The sequence below is a fragment of the Balaenoptera physalus genome (assembly GCF_965194825.1).
Source record: "Balaenoptera physalus genome assembly, chromosome: 14".
NCBI classification, from domain to species: domain Eukaryota; kingdom Metazoa; phylum Chordata; class Mammalia; order Artiodactyla; family Balaenopteridae; genus Balaenoptera; species Balaenoptera physalus.
In genome coordinates, this window is record NC_138893.1 from 66439296 (window position 1) to 66460712 (window position 21417).

A 21417-nucleotide genomic window follows, 5' to 3' on the forward strand; every position below is an offset into this window, starting at 1 on the left:
ACTGATAAGGTTGGCCTGAGCTTGAATTCACATAAATCAGTTGATACAGAATGAACTCTTTTGCATCTGACGTTGTTTTCCAACATGATGTTTTTGAGGTTTATTAGTGTTCACATAGACACCAGCAATATATTCATTCATTCTCATGGCTGAATAGCATTCTATTGTATAAATGTAACAAAGTTTTAAAAATCTTTCTCCTGCTGAAAATTTAGGGTATTTGCGGTCTGTGACATTATAAATAAGGACACTATGAACATTTTTGTACATGTTTTTTGTTACATATATTTTTAAAGTATTTAAAAAATACTTTTAAAACACAGATTTTTAAAAGTTTGGCAGTTCTTCAAAAAGAATTTGAAAGAGATTCAAACAAATACTTTTATGATAATGTTCATTGCAGCCTTAATCAGAATAGCCAAAATATGGAAGCAACCCAAATGTCCATCAACAGATGAATGAATAAACAAAATGTGGCATATACACACATTGGACTATTTTTCAGTTATAAAAAAATGAATGAAGGTCTGATATATGCTACAACATGGATGAAACTTAAAAACATTATGCTAAGTGAAAGTAGTTTGTCACAAATAATCTTATATTTTTTATTCCATTGATTTGAAATGCCTAGAATAGGAAAATCTATAAAGACATAAAGTAGATTGTTAGTTGACTAGGTTTGGAGAGAATGAGGAATGGTGAAATTATTGTTTAATGGCTACAGTTTCTGTTTGGGGTGATAAAAATATTTTGTAAATTCCAAATTAATTAATATTACTGAATAGTACAATTAAACAGACAAAATTTTTAATTATATATATTATATTATATATACACATTATATATATATTATATTATATAAAAAGATGTATATCTTCATTTACCACATTGAAAAAAAATTTAAAAGTAATTAATGTTACTGAATAGTACACTTAAAAAAGGTAAAATGTCAAACTTTATATTATATATTTAAAATTATATATGTATATATGTTTTACCACATTGAAAAGCTTTATTTATTTCTACATTTTTAAAGTATATTTCATATAGGTATAAAATTCTAAGTTGACCATTATCTTCTGGCAGATTTTTTAAGATGTCTTTCCTTTTTCTTTTTTATTCTATTCTGTCCTTTACAAAATAAGATATCATCCTAATGTTCTTTTCAAAGTATTTTTCCTCCATTTCTGCCATCTGGCTACTTTAAGAAATTTTTCTTTACATTTCATGTTCATAATTGTATCATAATAAGCCCAGGTGTGGTTTCCTTTGTATTTATTTACTGGCTTATTCTTCTTGGGGTTTACAAAAGTCCTTCATTTTCTTTAACTTTCATCAGTTCTTAAAAAAATACATGGACATTATAATTTCAAATATTGCTTCTCTCCTCTTCTTCTGAAACTTCAGATATATGAGTGTCTATGTGTGTGTGTGTGCACACATGCACTCGTGTGCATGTGATGGGCAGAATGTACTTTCTTAAACGTTTCCTTATGTCTGTTTTCATCAGAGAAGATTCAGCTTTGCACTCATGCGCAGATATATTGGGCATAGCCTCATTAATTCCATCAGAGAATAAATGCAAAGGTGAACTTCCACCTAAGAATAAATTAAGATTCCTACTAAACTTAAAGCTACAGCTACATTCTGACATGGGGGCTCACCTTCCTTTACATGAGCTAGTAAAGATATGAGTTACTCTACTGGAAGGAGCGATTTACCCTGATCATTGTGAGTTAAACTTGTTGTTCTCTAACAGGGGTAGGGAGAAATACTGTTATTGATTAGTTATCTGTTGGGTATCTCTTTGTGCTTCATGATAACCTTCAGCTCAAAGCCTTCAGGGATTAAAATCTGGGTCATCCCTGCCACAGTACAACCCACGCAGATCTGAATAAATGCTAATTTAAGGTGAGAAGACTTTAGAAGGGAGAGTAGAGAAAGAAATTATGAATATTAGTCATAGCCTCAGGACCAACTGCAGTTGCAAGAGCTGTAGTTAGTTCATTTTACTAAATCTTTTGCAGGTTTCCCCTAAATTGTAGCTAACAAAAATCCTGTGCATTCTGAGACTGAATGGGATGTACTCAATTTGAGAAGCAAGTGGATTTGGGCCGTGCAAGAGGTTGACTACTGTAGAATGTGTTAGTATTCTAACCAGATCCCCTTCAAATTCCTTTTACTGATTACACAAATCCACTCCCAGCTCCTTTCCTAATGGCTCAAATCTTCAAAACTTCTCAGAAAGTAAACTTGGACAAGTGGAACCACTTTGAACAAATGCCTGAGAGGTAGAATGTTCGCTCACAGTCAGTCACTGACTGATGCAAGAATATGAAAATCTTAGCTTCCTCACTTCAAGCTAGAAGAAACTCTGTAGTCAAACTGACACTCCAGAACATTTCCAAAATCGGGCCAAGACTGGAATGTCACATGAAGTAACACCTTTGCTTTTCTTCCTCCTCTTCACTATCCTGCTTCTCAGACTCCCTTACCAGTTTCTTTTGGGAACACATTTTGAACTGATCACTCTCAGATACAACCTCATCTCAGTGTTTGCTTACAGGTAACCTGATCCAGGACAACTAATTATATCACTTTGAGTTGAAGTATTTATGACGTTTAGGAGGATTATATAAATTTGTAAAGGAAAGATGAAAAGCTAAACAAAACACCATGGTTATAATTGAGTTTTGGAAGAAATAACATTTTTACAACCTATTTATGATCTAAATATAAATTTGTATGAGAAATATGATAAAATCTCACAAGTTTCGTAACTGTCAATTTAAACTTACAAAATCGAAACATAATCATCACACACACAAATGACTGCTTAATAATTTCCCCTTCAGACAACAGGAAATGAAGGGTAGGAGCATTCTGTAACAGATCTAAACATCAAGAATTCCATCTCTGCAGCAGATTAAGAAGAAGATTGATTTATAGAAACTTGAATATCTGAAACTCATCCACTGAGAATTTTGCATTAGTTTAAATGTAAGGATCATTTGCAGAAATGGTGTAGTTGTAGGTTGGTACATACAAAGAGAATAAGTTTCTGTGATAGCCATAACCCTAACCTTGAAGAAGGGGATAAATTAAAGACATGAATTCATATAACCCAAATAAAATTCATTGACATTCACAGAACACAAATGCAATGTGATCAATGCAGCTGATACATTAAGAACAAATATTGTTCCTTTATAGGAGACTGAGGCATCAGAAATTTAAACTTAAGTCTGTGTTACATAGCCAATATTTTCCATAATTTCCTAAAAATTGATGCAAAGAAGGGATCTTAACTAGTCTTTAGAGTATTATTTCAGAAATACTATATACATGTGATTATCTTCCACTTATTTAACAAAAGCTTATTGGGTTACTACTACATTTCAAGCACTCTGTTAGGCAATAGCCAAAATAATTAGACAAAAACATTACTCAGTAGCATTGAGGAGGGCTAACTGTATCTTTTTAAAGATAAAACAATCAATAATGTTAATTATGATATAAATTCCCAATATAGTTCTCAAATAATTTTGCTATTTCTTGTAATTAGGATCTTCAGATTCAGATTAATCAACCCCCTGATGTAACAGTAGAAGTTGCAGCAACAGTAACTGTAGTGCCAGTACTGGTAAAAAATGATTAAAAAAATAAGTTTCTAGGGGGGATCTTGATGCCCAAGGAGATGGGAGGAACCCCCGAGTGACTGAGTAGGACGTTGGGGGGAGTGAGGGGGGAGGAGAAATGGAGGTTGGACAGGACCGGTGCTGCTGAGGAACCCTCAGGGGCTTGGAGGATTGGGGAGAGCACGCCTAGTGTTTCCCCTGCCCACTTGGCTCAGGGGAGCCTGCTGGGCTCCTGAGCCTGGTCCTCCACCCTCTGGGGCTCCCTCTGGCCGTGTGGGTCCTAGGGGGTGTGGGATGGAGGGAGGAGGGGGGAAGAGGAAGAGAGATGGATGGTTGGGGGGGCCCCTCAGGGACCAGAGGATCAGAGGAGGTGTGGCGGGTGTTTCCCCTGCCCACTCAGGCCCCAGGAAGGCTGCTGGGGGTCCAGACTGGGTCCTTTGCCTTCTGGGGCCCCCTCCAGCTGCGTTGGTCCTGGGGTGGGGTGGAGAAGAGGAGAGGCAGATGGAGAGGGTCTCTCTGGGATCAGAGGATCAGGGGGGAACACAGACTGGTGGAATGGGTACAAAAACAAGACCCATATATATGCTGTCAACAAGAGACCCACTTCAGACCTGGGGACACATACAGACTGAAAGTGAAGGGATGGAAAAAGATATTCCATGCAAATGGAAATTAAAAGAAAGCTGGAGTAGCAATACTCGTATCTGATAAAATAGACTTTAAAAAAAAGACCGTTACAAGAGATATGGAAGGACACTACATAATGATCAAGGGATCAATCCAAGAAGAAGATACAACATTTATAAATATTTATGCACCCAACACAGGAGCACCTAAATACATAAGGCAAATGCTAACAACCATAAAAGGGGAAATCAACAGTAACACAATAAGAGTAGGGGACTTTAACACCCCACTTACACCAATGGACAGATCATCCAAACAGAAAATAAATAAGGAAACACAGGCTTTAAATGACACAAAAGATCAGATAGATTTAATTGATATTTATAGGACATTCCACCCGAAAGTGGCAGAATACACTTTCTTCTCAAGTGCACATGGAACATTCTCCAGGATAGATCACATCTTTGGTCACAAATCAAGCCTTGGAAAATTTAAGAAAATTGAAATTGTAACAAGTATCTTTTCTGACCACAGTGCTATGGGATTAGAAATCAATTACGGAAAAAAGAGCTCTAAGAAACACAAATGCATGGAGGTTAAACAGTGCGCTATTAAATGACCAGGATATCACTGAAGTAATTGAAGAGGAAATTAAAAAAATACATAGAAAAAAATGACAATGAAAACACGATGACCTAAAACCTATGGGATGCAGCAAAAGCAGTTCTAAGAGGGAAGTTTATGGCAATTCAATCTCACCTCAAGAAACAAAAAAAATCTCAAATAAACAATTTAACCTTACACCTAAAGCAACTAGAGAAAGAAGAACAAAGAAAACCCAAAGTTAGTAGAAGGAAAGAAATCATAAAAATCAGAGAAGAAATAAATGAAACAGAAACAAAGAAAACAATAGCAAAGATCAATAAAATTAAAAGTTGGTTCTTTGAGAAGATAAACAAAATTGATAAACCATTAGCCAGACTCACCAAGAAAAAATGGGAGAGGACACAAATCAATAAAATTAGAAATGAAAAAGAAGGCATAACAACTGACATCGCAGAAATACAAAGGATTACAAGAGACTACTACAAACAACTATATGCCAATAAAATGGACAACCATGAAGAGATGGACATATTCTTGGAAAGGTACAATTTTCCAAGACTGAACCAGGAAGAATTAGAAAATATAAACAGACCTATCACAAATAATGAAATTGAAACTGTAATTAAAAATCTTCCAACAAACAAAAGTCCAGAACCAGATGGCTTCACAGGGGAATTCTATCAAACATTTAGAGAAGAGGTAACACCCATCCTTCTCAAACTCTTCCAAAAAACTGCAGAGGGAGGAACACTCCCAAATTCATTCTATGAGGCCACCATCACCCTGATACCAAAACCAGACATATATATCACAAAAAAGAAACTTACAGACCAATATCACTGATGAAGATAGATGCAAAAATCTTCAACAAAATACTAGCAAACAGAATCCAACAATACATTGAAAGGATCATACACCATGATCAAGTAGTTTTTATCCCAGGAATGCAAGGATTCTTCAATATGCGCAAACCAATCAATGTGATACACCATATTAACAAATTAAGGAATAAAAACCATATGATCATCTCAATAGATGCAGAAAAAGTTTTTGACAAAATTCAGCACCCATTTATGAGAAAAACGTTCCAGAAAATGGGCATGGGGGAACCTACCTCAACATAATCAAGGGCATATATGACAAACCCACAGCAAACATCATTCTCAATGGTGAAAAAATGAAAGCATTTCCACTAAGATCAGGAAAAACACAAGGTTGTCCACTCTTGCCACTCTTATTCAACAAAGTTTTGGAAGTCCTAGCCATGGCAATCAGAGAAGAAAAAGAAATAAAAGGAATCCAAATTGGCAAAACAGAAGTAAAACTGTCGCTGTTTGCAGAAGACATGATACTATACATAAAAAATCCTAAAGATGCCACAGAAAACTACTAGAACTAATCAATGAATTTGGTAAGGTTGCAGGATACAAAATTAATGCACAGAAATCTCTTGTATGCCTATACACTAACGGAAAATCAGAAAGAGAAATTAACGAAATAATCCCATTTACTATCGCAACAAAAAGAATAAAATACCTAGGAATAAACCTACCTGAGGAGACAAAAGACCTATATGCAGAAAACTATAAGACACTGCTGAAAGAAATTAAAGATGATAGAAACAGATGGAGAGATATGCCATGTTCTTGGATTGGAAGAATCAACATGGTGAAAATGACTATACTACCCAAAGCAATCTACAGATTCAATGTGATCCCTATCAAACTACCAATGGCATTCTTCACAGAATTAGAACAAAAATTTTAGTGTGTATGGAAACACAAAAGACCCTGAATAGCCAAAGCAATCTTGAGAAAGAAAAACGGAGCTGGAGGAATCAGGCCCCCTGACTTTAAAGTATACTACAAAGCTACAGTAATCAAGACAGTATGGTACTGGCACAAAAACAGAAATATAGATCAATGGAACAGGATAGAAAGCCCAGAGATAAACCCACACACATATGGTCACCTAATTTATGACAAAGGAGGCATGATCATACAATGGAGAAAAGGCAGCCTCTTCAATAGGTGGTGCTGGACAGCTACATGTAAAAGAATGAAATTAGAACACTACCTAACACCATACAGAAAAATAAACTAAAATGGATTAAAGACCTAAATGTAAGGCCAGACACCATAAAATTCGTAGAGGAAAACATAGGAAAAACACTCTTTGACATAAACCACAGCAATATCTTTTTTGACCCACCTCCTAGAGTAATGAAAATAAAAACAAAAGTAAACAAATGGGACCAAATTAAACTTAAAAGCTTTTGTACAGCAAAGGAAACCATAAACAAGACGAAAAGATAAGCCTCAGAATGGGAGAAAATATTTGCAAGTGAAGCAACAGACAAAGAATTAATCTCCAAAATATACAAACAAATCATGGAGCTCAATATCAAAAAAACAAACAACCCAATCAAAAAATGGGCAGAAGACCTAAATAGACATTTCACCAAAGAAGACATACAGATGGCCAGCAAACACATGAAAAGATGCTCAACATCACTAATTATTAGAGAACTGCAAATCAAAACTACAATGAGGTATCACCTTACACCGGTCAGAATGGCCATCATCAAAAAATCTACAAACAATAAATCCTGGAGAGGGTGTGAAGAAAGGGAACCCTCTTGCACTGTTGGTGGGAATGTAAATTGATACAGCCACTATGGAGAACAGTATGGAGGTTCCTTAAAAAACTAAAGCTAGAACTACCATATGACCCAGCAATCCCACTACTGGGCATATACCCTGAGAAAACCATAATTCAAAATGACATATGTACTCCAATATTTATTGCAGCACTATTTACAATAGCCTGGACCTGGAAACAACCTAAATGTCCAATGACAGATGAATGGATAAAGAAGATGTGGTACATATATACAATGGAATATTACTCAACCATAAAACAGAACGAAATTGGATCATTTGTAGAGATGTGGATGGACCTACAAGCCAGGAGAGAAAAACAAATAATGTATATTAACACATATATGTGGAATTTAGGAAATTGGTACCGATGAACCTATTTGCAGAGCAGGAATAGAGACATAGATGTAGAGAACGGACATGTGGATGCAGTGGAGGAAGGGGAGGGTGGGATGAACTGGGAGATTAGGATTGACATATATACACTAACATGCATAAAACAGATAGCTAGCAGGAACATGCTATAAAGCACAGGAAGGTCAGCTAGGTGCTCTGTGAGGACCTAGATGGGTGGGATGGGGGGGCGTGGTGGGAGGGAGGTCCAAGAGGGAGAGGATATAGGTATACATACAGCTGATTCACTTCATTGTACAGCAGAAACTAACACAACATTGTAAAGCAATTACACTCCAATAAAAAAAAAAGATCTAGGTAAAAAAAAAAAAAAGAATAAGTTTCTACCTGTGTCTTCCAAATTGAACTCAATAATGTTTTCTTAAACATCTTTATGTGCTTTAACTGCCTACCATTCACGTGAACACCTTCCAATCTATGTTGAGCAAAGCTTTCGGTTTATCTTATTTAGAGAACTTTTTTACAGAAAACAAACTATCCTCTGTTTTCTAGGGAATGAAAAAGCATACAAACAATCAAAAGTAAAATACTTCACCCAACTAAGCTAGATATTACTGATATTGTAATTTAAGAATAAAAACAATTTTAAATCAGCCAAGCAAACAGGAGACCTAAAATTATTTCAGGCTTATTATGTTATGATGGGTTTTGGAGCTTTATTATATAATATCTGAGAATATAAAAACAGCAATTCATACATGATAATTGTGTTTTAATTGTTATGGTGGGTGATCTGCTAACATATATGTAAGAGCAATATTAAAAACATGGAGTTTGGAATACCCATAAAACAGCACAGCATTTTTGATGCAGTATGTGACTGATAAAATAAAATCTATGTTGATTTCCTAATGACAATTATGAAGATATCTATGCACAAAATTCCCCATTTTTAAAGCACAAGATACATAGCATCAATTACATATTAAATTATGAATCACACTGGTTAAAAGTCACCTATAAATCAATCAACTACAGCAGCTGTGTAAGAGGACTGAAATTACATCGTTTTCTTCTACAAGGTGGTGTCATTGAAATATCCTGGATTCTCTTTACCAAGTTTTCTTAAAGTTGGGCATAACTACAAAATTACTGGCATTAAATGATTATTATATATATTAAAATTTGAGCTAATTCAGTGTATTTAACTAACACTTGGAATGGTGAACCTAGCTCTACGATAATGACTAAGGACATACAGAACCAGATTTGGCACACACTCATGCTTTGTTTCTGTTTGTGCTGGCAAGCCCAATTATGAAAATTAAATGTGCCTGTTTAACAAGTTACCAAATGAAAAGTTATATGCCCTAGAACTAGTGGGCTAACCTCAGCATGTTTTCTCATGTTGATGACAGAGATGCAAAGAGAAAGCAGAAACATCAAAAGCTTCCTAAGGCCTAGGCTCAGAAGTGGCACAATGTCACTTATGCCTTTTTTTTAATAGTTGAAACAAATCACAATAGATTTGGTGGGAAGAACCACAAAACCATGTGGCAAAGACTGTGAATACATATGCCTGTTTCTGGATAATAAGTTAGACTCAAAACAACATTGTCTAAATAGTCTGTTCTCTAATTCCAATTATTCACTCTCCAAGTTGGGAGGAATATATCAAAAGTATGCCTCCTCAAGCATGACTATGAAATCAGGTGGGAGCAGTTGTTATTCAATCTGTAACATCAGTTCAAAATCCAGGATAGAATGTTACAATGTTTATTACCAATCTGGGAAACAACCTTTCACAGTTCTTGTCTTCTCTTTAAAATCATCATTTTGGACCTCAGCACATAATTCTTTACTACTGCTTTCTGATATCCAACATAAAATACTATCTCTTAATTTTGTCTCTTTGGTAATAAAAGATACATTTCCTTAAAAAATATTTCATAGTGTGTTCACAAATTAGTGTCAAATTTTATTTGCCAACTTTTCACCCTTCACGAATGAGATATCTATAACTGGCATATGATGGACAAATACAGCTAGTAGATAATGGAAACACACATCAAAAGGAAATTGTAACCATTTAATAATATATTGATAGTTCTACAATCCCTATGACAACACTTGCAAGTATGCTAGCTGACTATGGCTTGTTTAATGAATAAAACTGTCATGTTTTCCTTAATTATCATTGGGGGATAAAAAGATCAAGTATAATATTCATTATTTCATGTTGACTAATAGTCATACAACTCAATATTCTTAATCCAAATGCCTAAAACATAAAATTTAAATTTCTGTTATGGAAGGTCAGAAGAAATTAAAAAATCAGGTAATAATGCAGGAAGAAGAAGAGGAGGGGGAGTAGGGGAAGAAAAAGGAGGAGAAGGAAAAATGGGGAGAAGAAGGGTAATGAAATGGGAGAGAAGGAGATAACTGCATTCTTAAGAAATCTGAAAATTGTTTCCTACTTTTCAATACTATCATCATTTTTCATATTTACTTAGCACTTAATGCATTCCATGCATTGTATTATGTATTTATAAATACAAGATATTCAAAATAGGAATAAAGATGCCAATAACACTCATTTTCAGCAATTATAATGAGTCAGTAAGGTTAATGATCAGGAATCTTATTTTATTTATCAATAACAAATTCAACATAGCAAACTTTGAGCTTTCATTAATTTTAATACTTGTATCATGTGACCCTCAGTTAAATCTTTACTTTTATTATTTATCTTATTACATAGATTATTTTCTCAAACAGATGACTTTCTTCCTCAGCTAACTCATAAATCACTTAAACTCTGAGATAACCAGTGGAGAAATGGGCCGGAAAAGGTGTTGCAATTGAATATGCTAATCTCAGGAGGGCGACTAAAGGCAGATCTCCTGTAATTCCATTCTGTTTCTGCTAGTGACAGTCCAATTTTTCCCTGAGGCCCAACGTTGCTTCAGATGTGGTTACACACATGCCATCTCCATATTACTCTGAGCATGGTTTTTAATTCCAGCTTATATCTAAATACTTCAAACATATTCACTATTATTATTTTTTAAGTCATGGCTTTTTCAGATTTACTCCCATTTACCAATTTCTTTGCTCTGCACAAATTAGCACATTTTACTCTGAATTTTTAGATATTTTCTTCAGTAATAATTCTTTTTCAAGTTTCTGGGTGTGGTTAGGTCTCTGAAGTGTCTTTATCCCATCTTAATTATTGGAGTATGATTTGTCTAGATACAGCATTTGACGTTGAGTAAATATTATTCCTTAAAATTTTTATGATACTCTTCCGATATATTTAACTTTTGAGGAGTGGTTGATGTGATTGCTTTGAGCCCATTCGATCTTAGTTGTGAGGGGTGTGAACAACTGTTCTCAGTAACAGGGAATATATTATTGCCATTCTTTAAGGCAAAAGTCATGTATTTTAGGCAGAATAATTGTGGAAGCAAAAGAGAATGAGCTTTAGAGATAAACTGATCTAGATTTTGTTTTTTATATATGAAGTTCCCAAGCCCTAACACAGACCTAGAAAATCAGAAACATGACATTGGGACAACCTATGCTGTAAAAGCGATTTGTTTTTTGCAAAAGTATGAGAAACATAAGAAGAGTCAATGTTTATTGAGCTCTTAAATGCCAGAGTCCATCCTTTGTGTCCTTTTATCCGGAAAACACACATATTACTATTATATCTACTATCTATCAGAAGTCAGAGGTTCAGCGAGGTTAAACAGCCTGCCCATCACACAATGTATAGTAATAGGAACTTTTATCTTCAAATAAGCAGACATTTGATCTAATGAACATACTGGCTTTCCTCTGACAAAACTAACCACACTTTCTCAATGCAGATTTTGCAATCTTCAAATGAATGCGATTTTTTAAAATGGTTGGACACCTGATGATTCTTTAACAGCAAATCATATGTAATATAACTGCCAGAAAAATGAGAACAACAAACAGTGGAGTAAAGTTTAAATACTAAAAACAAATGAACTTTCAAACTCATTAAGACAGTATATGTGATACATTCAGAAGCAGCAGTCACTATGAGATATTTCGTCAACAGTTTGTAAAATACAAACTGAATAACTCTCTGGAGTTTCCAGGACACCGTATCAAGTTTTTTTTTTTTTTTTTTTTGGTGATTTCTGCAAATCTTGTATACAAAATAGTGAAATATTTAGATAAATGTGAGTAGCAAAAGGCAGTCTACATATGTTTGTTGCTGTGCTTATTTACTACTACCTTGTTTTACATAACAAGATAAGGAGATTGCTACCTCACTTGAACAAGGTAAAAATCACAAATGCACGCACACTCATTGAAACATCCCCTAGTATATTGGGGACATTCTATTGCAAACATATTAATGAAGAAAGTTTTAGAGCTTAGGTATCAGAAAATGAATTTTATTCTATTAAATATATTTAAATACAATTAATAGTACCAAAAATTAAAACATACATAATAAAAAATACTGACATTATAAAATTTTAAATATTGTAATGCATTACTGCTAAGCATACAAAAACATACATCTACGTCTACACATAAATTTATTAAATGAGATGGAGCCAAGTTTTTTTCAATAGACTCTTCAAGTTTTCTTAAATTTTTTAATTTAACGTAACAATGTTGTTTTCCAGAACTTTCTATCTTTGCAAATGATAAGTTTTTATTCTGGGATCTTTTAATCTATTCACATTGAATGTTAGATCCACTGACAACTAAACACCTGTGCTAAGTAACTTCGTGCTGATTCAATGTGAAAACTCCAGATTGGCCACAGATATTCATTAAAACTAATGAGAGCTTCATGGTTAATTCCCTATGTGCCGGGATGTATATTGCTCCCTAGCATTAAATAGTCCTTAAATATTTACTTCTTACCTTGTGCCAACTGTTAATAATTGGGTTATCCACATGCTTCTTGCACATATTTAAAGAGGAAAGAAAAAAAAAGATTAGTTTCTTGTATAGGGGATTCAACCATAGAACGTGTCAGGTATACACAAGACTATTTTTAACGTTCTTATATGGTGTTATTTTTTGCAGTCATTAATATTAACAGGAGACACTTCTTAAAGAATTTTTATTCCTTCTACAAAAATCCTTTAGACATTAAAATTCCTATGTCTGAAATTTTCTCTGGGAAAAAGATGAAATGTTTGTGATAGGATGAGGCATAATTTGGCTAATAAAATTACTAAATATAGTCTTACAAAAAATAAGAAAATATTTTCCAGGTCAGAATATTCATTTTTATTTTTATGACGCATTTGTTGTGTGGCTGACTTGGTTACATCTTTGTTTTTCATCGTAGAAAAGATTCATGAAGATCAGAATATCATCTTTTACGATCATTATTGTACCCCTATTGCTTGAAAAAGGGCTGGGTACACAGTAGGCATTTAATTTTTTTCAACTTCCCTATGCTACATACCAAAAAAAAGATTTTTTACATTAAATATATACTGTGAAAGAATGATACTTCTTAATAGCACTTGGTAGGATTGGATAGTATTTGGCAGACCAAAGTTCCCACTTACACAGTAAACATATATTTGAAGGCATCAGAAAGTTGCAGAAGGGACAATGTTTAGGAGGAGAAAAACTTCAAAAAGGCAAGCTTTTAGAGGTACATTGAGAATTACAGCTGACCTGGAAGGCATTAATCCATCCTGTATTTTGGCTAGAGGTTTAGAATTAGAGTTGTTTTGCCCACCAAGTCATTTAATGAATTGAGAAAGTTGAGCTGGACTGGAAGTGAAAGAGTTAAGGCAAAGCCTCTGAAGAACAAAGCGGCCTGCCTGAAAGCCTCAAGCTGTAGGTTAGGAAGCCTCAGTAGGGGTTGGGCTTGAGAACACCAAATAAGATGTAAAGTCCTAGAGGGAGGAGTAAATTGAAACAGGATTTCCCACCACTTTTCGGTCTGGTCACTCACCAATCCGAACACAGTGAGTATGAAATGCTATCTTACTGCAGTTTAATTTCCAGTTCTATGATGAAAATGATGATCAGCACTTTTTCAGGAGCTTATTGTCCATTTGTATATAATTCTATTTTTTATACAGTATCTGTGCAAGTTTTTGCCTGCTGTTAATTTAATGAAGCTTTTTGTTATAATTGTTGATTTTAGGGGGCAGAGATAAACCCAACAAAACAAAACAAACACATGACAAAGATTATAAAAGTCATAAATTATAGAACAATATTTCTCATGACTACTGATGAAAAATCCTATCTTATATGAAGTATAGAAAGTTGATTTCATTAACATAGAAAAAGGCAATGAATCATGACCAAGTGGATCTTATTGTAAAAGTTGTTTAACATTAGAAAATTAATCTTTGTGACTCAACATATTAGCAAAAAGGAGAAAGCTTAACCATCTAGGTAGATTCCAGAAATTTATTTGACAAAATTCTAAATTGAAAAACTAGGAATAATAATACATCATTAGTATGATAAAGATTATCTATAAAAATCTATAAAATAATCATACTAGCTGATGAAATAATGAAGAAATTCCTTCTAAGAATAGGAGAATGCCTATCATCATGATTAAAAAATTAATTAATTATTAAATAAACATTTAAAGAGAATACTATTTACTATAGCATTGAAATGATCACACATTTAGGAATAAATCTAACAAAGATGCCCTTTATTTCTATACACAGAATGCAAAAAATATTATTTAAATAAATTTTTGAGAGAACAAAATAAGAGGCAGATACTATGATCATAGATTCAGACTCACTATAGTAGAGATATTATTCCTCTCCTCCAAATTATATAGGTATTTTAAGAAATCCAAATAAAATTTTGCAGCGTGTGACTATGTATGTATATGAACATACAAGTTGTTTCTAAAATTTATGTGAAAAAACAAAGGATCTATAATAATGTAAGAAAGAAGAAACAAACTGAAAAAAAGAACAAAAATACTAACAGCTATCAAGTCAAATTTTAAAGCTATGTTAATATTGACAAATATGACTGATGTAGGAATAGAAAAATTTAGATCAACGAAACTGCATAAACAATTCATAATTGTACCACATACATTCAGTCATTTGATTTAGGACAAAAATGACACTTCAGTGCAATGGAAACTCTTGTTTTAGTAATAAATGATGCTGGGTTAACTAGATATAAATATGAATAAATACATAACTTCTCATCTTCAGTAGACATCAGGAAAATGCAAAATAAAGTTGCAATAAAATATGACTACATGCAAAAGAGAATGGCTGAAATAATCAGGAAATACCAAGTTTTGACAATAATGTGAAGCATTCCAGAAACAGCTTTTCTGCAGACAAAAAGTTAAATTGATAAAGCCACTTTGGAAAACTGCCAGTAACTGCAGGGGTGAACATATCATAGCCTATGATGCAACAATGTCACTTCTACGTATATGCTCTACTGTAATGTTTACATATGTTTAAAATGTGTGTGTGCATGTGTATTATGGATGTTCATATTATCACTATTCATAACTGTTCAAACTATAAACTTCATAAATGCCTATTAACAGAAAAATAAATAAATGTATTTGACTTATTTGTAAAGTGGATTATTATACAGAAATGAAAATAAATGGTAAATAACTTCCAGCAACAATATGGCTGCATGTCACAAAAAAAATGTAAAGTGAAATAAATCAGACACAAAGGACTATATATTGTAAGATGCTGATCATATGAAGTTTTAGAACAGACAAAAAAGATGAATGCTGTTAGGTGTCAGGAAAGTATATATTATGCAGATAATGACTGGAAGGTGACAGGAGTGGGCCTTCTGTGATCTCCATACAGTATGGCATTATACAGTAATATTATCAACATTTAATCTAAGAATTCATAAGATCTACCATTTTATTATGTTTTTTTCTGTTTCTAACCCCCGACTTCTATTCCTTTCTTACTTCTTGCCAGTCTTCTTCTGTATGATACGAGTATATTTAGAATTTTATTTTAATTTGCTATTTACTTTTTTTACTCAGAACATATTGCATTATTTTCCATAATGATGGATACATATAATTATACATTTGTCTAAACCTGAAGAATGTACAAAACAAAAAGTGAACCCTAATGTATATTATGCACTTTGGACAATAATGATGTGTCAATGTAGGTTCATCAATTGTAACAAACATACTGCTCCAGTCAGGGATGTTGATAATAGGGGAGGTTATGCGTGTGTAGGGTCAGGAGATATCTGGGAAATCTCTATTCTTCCCCCTTAATTTTGATGTGAACCTAAAACTGCTGTAAAAGTAAAGCCTCTATAAAGAAAATAATATTTCCTAGACAACCTTTAGCCTGGATTGTAACTAGGACTCCCTAAATATCAGTGTAGATAACCCTGTGGTCATATAAAATGTTAATGAAATATTAACTAATATGAGCATTTAATCCATGTAATGTCTTATACTAAGCTTAATTTAACATAAACTATATTATTTTATGATCCAAGGAACCCATTGAGATAGCTAAATAATTATCATTCTCATTTTATATATTTAAACAACACTAACAACAGTAAAACAGAGCCCCAGGACAGTTAAATGATTTCTTCAAGTTGATCCATGGAGCTAGTAAATTATAAAAACTAGATGTAAAATGAGCATTCTGCTTTGACAATATGTTTTCTTACTCAGCTAACTGATTAAACTACTTAAAATAATTCTATTTACAAATCTGGTTATTAGGCCATTCATCAATTCCTTTGTTGACCATAAAAGCATTGTTTCAGTCATCTTATATGGCTGAATTTTTTTTTTTTTTGAGGGATTCTGTGTCTTCGAAACTCAGTTACGTTAACAAGTTGGTCATATGATATACTTGTATAGTAGGTAATTTAAAGAGTAATCAAACAAAACAAATTTTTATTTTTTCTTAGTTAAATATAGTCTGACAACCAATAGTATGAGGATCATTTGTTTCAAAGATAAAAGATAAACGCCAAAGCAAAATATTTTCATTTAATGTAAGTATTTTAATTAATGATAAAGTAACTTTTTGCCCACATGGTCAATTTATAAGATGACAAGATGTTTTTGTCTTTAAAATATTTCACACTGTAATCAATCAGCAATGTGTCTTTTACAGATTTACATGCCTGCACAGCCTAAACTTTCTACATTAAAGATATTAATAAAAGATAAGTTCTGATACAGTAATATTTAAGCACTTTAAATAGTACACAAATTTTAAAGTGTGGCTTACAATTACTTAAGGATTCATCAATGACCATAAATTAAATAAGAAATGAGAAAAAATATATGCACAATTTAGATCAGCATTTGAATATTGATGTTAAATCATACTTCAATCTCCTTTTTACAAAAATTACTTAGTATAACATTCCCTTTTTAAGGGCATCTTTATTAGAACTTTTAATATTACTTAAAATTAAGTTTCTCTCCATAATTTTTTTTTGACTATAGTTTTAAGTTCCTCCCAGTTTCAATGATAGTGATATAAATGTATGAAGTGATTCTTTTCTATATGTAGTTAAAGTGTAGATGTTAATTCAGAAAATACATTGTTTAAAACATCACTATTTCATAGTTTCTTCAGCATTACCATGTTGATTTTAAAATCAATCAACATGTATGTGATTGATTGCTTTAAAATGAACTCTTTTCATACAAAAGGCACTAGAAAAAGCTAGCAGAAAATCACAATCCTGAACCTAAGGCTGGTGTAGCATAATAAATTGTGATGTCACAATCTCTTCACCAAATTTAACTCACCAAAAGAGACCCTCTGGGCTTTTACATACAGAATACTTGTTGTGTCACCTATTAAGCTTGTTGTATTGAGCTCTAGAGAGGAAACTGAAACCCATCAATGTAGCTTCATGTTGGTAATGCTAGGGTTCAATACTTTCTTGCATACAGCTGGGGTCTCACTCAGAGCAACATAATGATGCCTCTTACTGGTCTGAAAGCCAAATAGATAATTGCCTGCTGAACGAATTATGCTTAAGATGCAGAAAGAAAACAAAACTAACATTATTGAATATTAGCTTTGAAAATGAAAGCTTTCTTTGAACTAAAACAATTTTTTATTTTTCAGATTGGGAAGGATTTGTTGAAGAGTAGTTTGGGTTTGTTACCCTAAGCAGAGGCAGGAAACATAAAATGTTGAAAAAAAGTAATGTTATGTTCATGATTTTTCAACATCCAGGTTTTACCCAGTTTTCTCAAACATTCAGCTTTTAAAATTGACTACCCTAAGAATCCATGTCTGCTTCATTAAAATAAAACACTGGCACAGCATGTAAAATGTCAGTATTAAATAGCTGAACATTTTAATTCTAGTATAAATATACTTTCAGAATAAACTACTATTTTTTAGTGAAAAAGAAATAGAATATTTTCAAGAAAGACACAAGTATACTTCCACATGTTTCTGCAGATAGAGATTGTCCCTTGACTGAGAGTAACTATGTATATACATTTATATATATATACATACACACACACATACACTCTCTGAAAGGTACAGAGAAGCAGCCAGACTCTCTGAAGACCTCAAAACCATGGAAGGGAAGGGCACAGGGGTGATTTCCCTGAGTACTTTTTTTTTGACTCATATAAACTTATAACTGAAGAAGCCAGTCATCAAGTAATAACAATGGGCAGAGACTGAAAAAGCCCTACCGAAGGACTAGAGAAAGGAGAGGCCTAGCAATATAGAAAACATTTAGAAAATATTTGTTCTTATCCAGACAAATATTACAGAAAAAAACAGGCTCTACTCTCACCCACATCAACGAAGGCCAAATGAGGAGCCTACATTTCTACCCTCACCAGATTTAACAAGGCGCCCAACACACAAGCTAGGGTGAAGTCAGAGGTAGACAGGTAGGGAGCTGGGACATTCATCCCCAGCATGGGGTAACAAGCCCACTACCCTGAGGAATCTGTTGATTATACCCCCACACAAAACTAATGAGGATTCTTCCATGTCTAAAAACGCTGAATAGGGAAAATGCACATCTGTACCTTCCAGATAAGGAGGTGGGGCCCCCTACTTCCTGCAACAGAGCAGTATCAGAGAAAGGCATCTAAAACAGAGGACTTCAGTAAGGTCCAGAGGCTCATAACCTAATATCCAAAATATGAACTTCCTATTGAAAATCACACATCATAGCAAAAATCAGAATGATTTCCAACTGAATTAAAAAGGACAATTCAGTGATGCAAATGCTGAGGTGACAGAGAACTTAAAGTTACCTGTCAAAGATTTTAAAGTAGCCATAACAAAATTGCTAAAAAGAACAATTACATACACACTTAAAACAAATGAAAAAATAGAACATCTCAGCAAAGAAGTAGCAATTAAAAAGAAGAACCAAATGCAAATAAAGTAACTGAAATAAAAACTCAGTAAATAGGCTTAAAAGTAGAATGTAGAGGACAGAGGAATGAATCACTGAAGTGGAAGCTAGAACAATATAAATTACTAGAACAACAGAGAGAAAACAATGGGAAAAAATGAACAGACTATAACAAAATATCAAACATTAGAGTCCTGGGAGGAGAGGAGAGTGAGAAGAGCCTGAAATATAATTGCAGAATTAATGGCTAAAATTTTCCAAATTTGGCAAGAGACATAAACCTACAGATTTAAGAAGACGAATGAGTCCAAAATAGGATATAACCAAAGAAATCCACATGACATCATAATTGGAATTCTGAAAACAAAATACAAAGTTAAAATATTGAGAGCAGCAAGACAGAAATGACAACTTACCTATTGGGGAAAACAATTTAAATGACAGGAATTTCTCATAAGAAACCACAGCAGGAAGAGGAGGTTGTACAATGTTTTTTAAAGTGCTCAAAGTATTGTCAACCCAGAATCGTATATGCAATGTAAATAACCTTCAGGAATGAATGGGATATCAAGACATTACCAGACAAAGGAAAACTGATGTAATTTATCATCATCATACCTACCTTAAATGAATGTCTACAGAAAGTTCTCTAAACAGAAAGGAAACAGTAAATTAAGGTATCTTTAGACATCAGTAAAGACAGAAGCATACCGTAAGCAAAAACTTGAACAAACACAATGGATTGTGCTTCTCCTCTTGATTTTTCTAAATTATGTTTGACAGTTGAAATAAAAATTATAAAACTCTCTGTTATGGTTTTAAATAAATGTTGAGAAAATATTTAATATGATTATATTAAAAATGTAAGGGAGCTGTAAAGTGATGTAGAAGGAGGTAAGGTTTCTATACTGCACTCATTCTTGGGAAATGACACAACCAGAAGACTGTGATATCTATATCAATATCTGTATCTATATTTAACCTCTATCTCTCTTTACATGCATATATCACCTAGAGCAGTTCAAAAGCTGTATAAAGAGATACACTCAAAAATACTATATGTAAAACAAAACAGATTTGTAAAACCTGCTCGAATAATACACAAAAAGGCAGGGAAAAGAAAACAGAAATGGAAAACCAAAAGAACAAGCATAAAACAAAAAATGAAATGGCAGACTTAGCCCTAATATATGAATAAATACCTTAAATGTAACGATCCTTCAAAAAACACAAAATGACAAAACTCATCCACTATGAAGTAGATAATGTGAATTAAAGAAACTTTAATACTATCAGTATTAAAGAAACTGAATTTGTATTTAAAAGTCTCTCTCTAAAGAAATCCCCAGGCCCAGAGGGTTTCCTTGGAGAATTCTACCAAATGAATAAAAAGACTAAAGCCAATTCTAGAAAATCAAGAGGAGGATAAATTTCCCAATTAAATTTGTGCAGCTGAGATTACCCTAAAACCAAATACAGTACAAAAAAAAAGAAAATTGTGGACCAATATCCTTCATACATATAGACTCAAAATACTTAAATATTAGCAAATAGAATTCACGAATATATAAAAAGAATTATACTCCATGTACTAGTGGTATTTATTCCAGAGAGGTAAGTCTGGTTCAATATTCAAAAATAAATAAATGTAATCTATCAAATTAACTGGCTAAAGAAGAAAAATCATGATTTATCAAATGATGCAGAAAAAGCACTTATCAAAATCCAACACTCACTCATGATAAAAACTCTAAGACAAATAATACTAGAGAGGAACTTCTTCAAATTGATAGTGATTATCCACAGAAAATCTATAGCTAATATTAGTGGTGAAAGAGTGAATATTTTTCCTCTAAAATTGTAGAAAAGGTTATCTGTTCTCACTACTTTTATTCAACATGATGGAAGTTGTAGTCAGTGCAAAAAGGCAAAAAAAGGAAATAAAAAGTATGCAGATAAGAAAGGAAGAAAAAATATTCCTATTTGCAGATGATACGATTTCTTTGTAGAAAATCCAAATGAATCTACAAATAAATTCCTATAACTATTAAGTTCTTCAGTCAGGTGGCAAGATATAAGATAATATATACTGATCTATTATATTTCTATATAAAAACAATTAACTCATGTACATGGAAATTTGA

At 33.1% G+C, this 21417-nt stretch overlaps 1 long non-coding RNA gene across 1 annotated transcript in view; it reads right to left on the bottom strand.

The window, feature by feature from the left end:
* Positions 1–1322: 1322 nt before the first annotated feature.
* The window catches only part of LOC309642423, a 364292-nt gene continuing 344197 nt past the window's right edge, over positions 1323–21417 (bottom strand). The window contains exon 2 of the long non-coding RNA XR_014253187.1: positions 1323–7833. This is a non-coding gene — a long non-coding RNA (uncharacterized lncRNA). The remainder of the gene's footprint in view (positions 7834–21417) is intronic.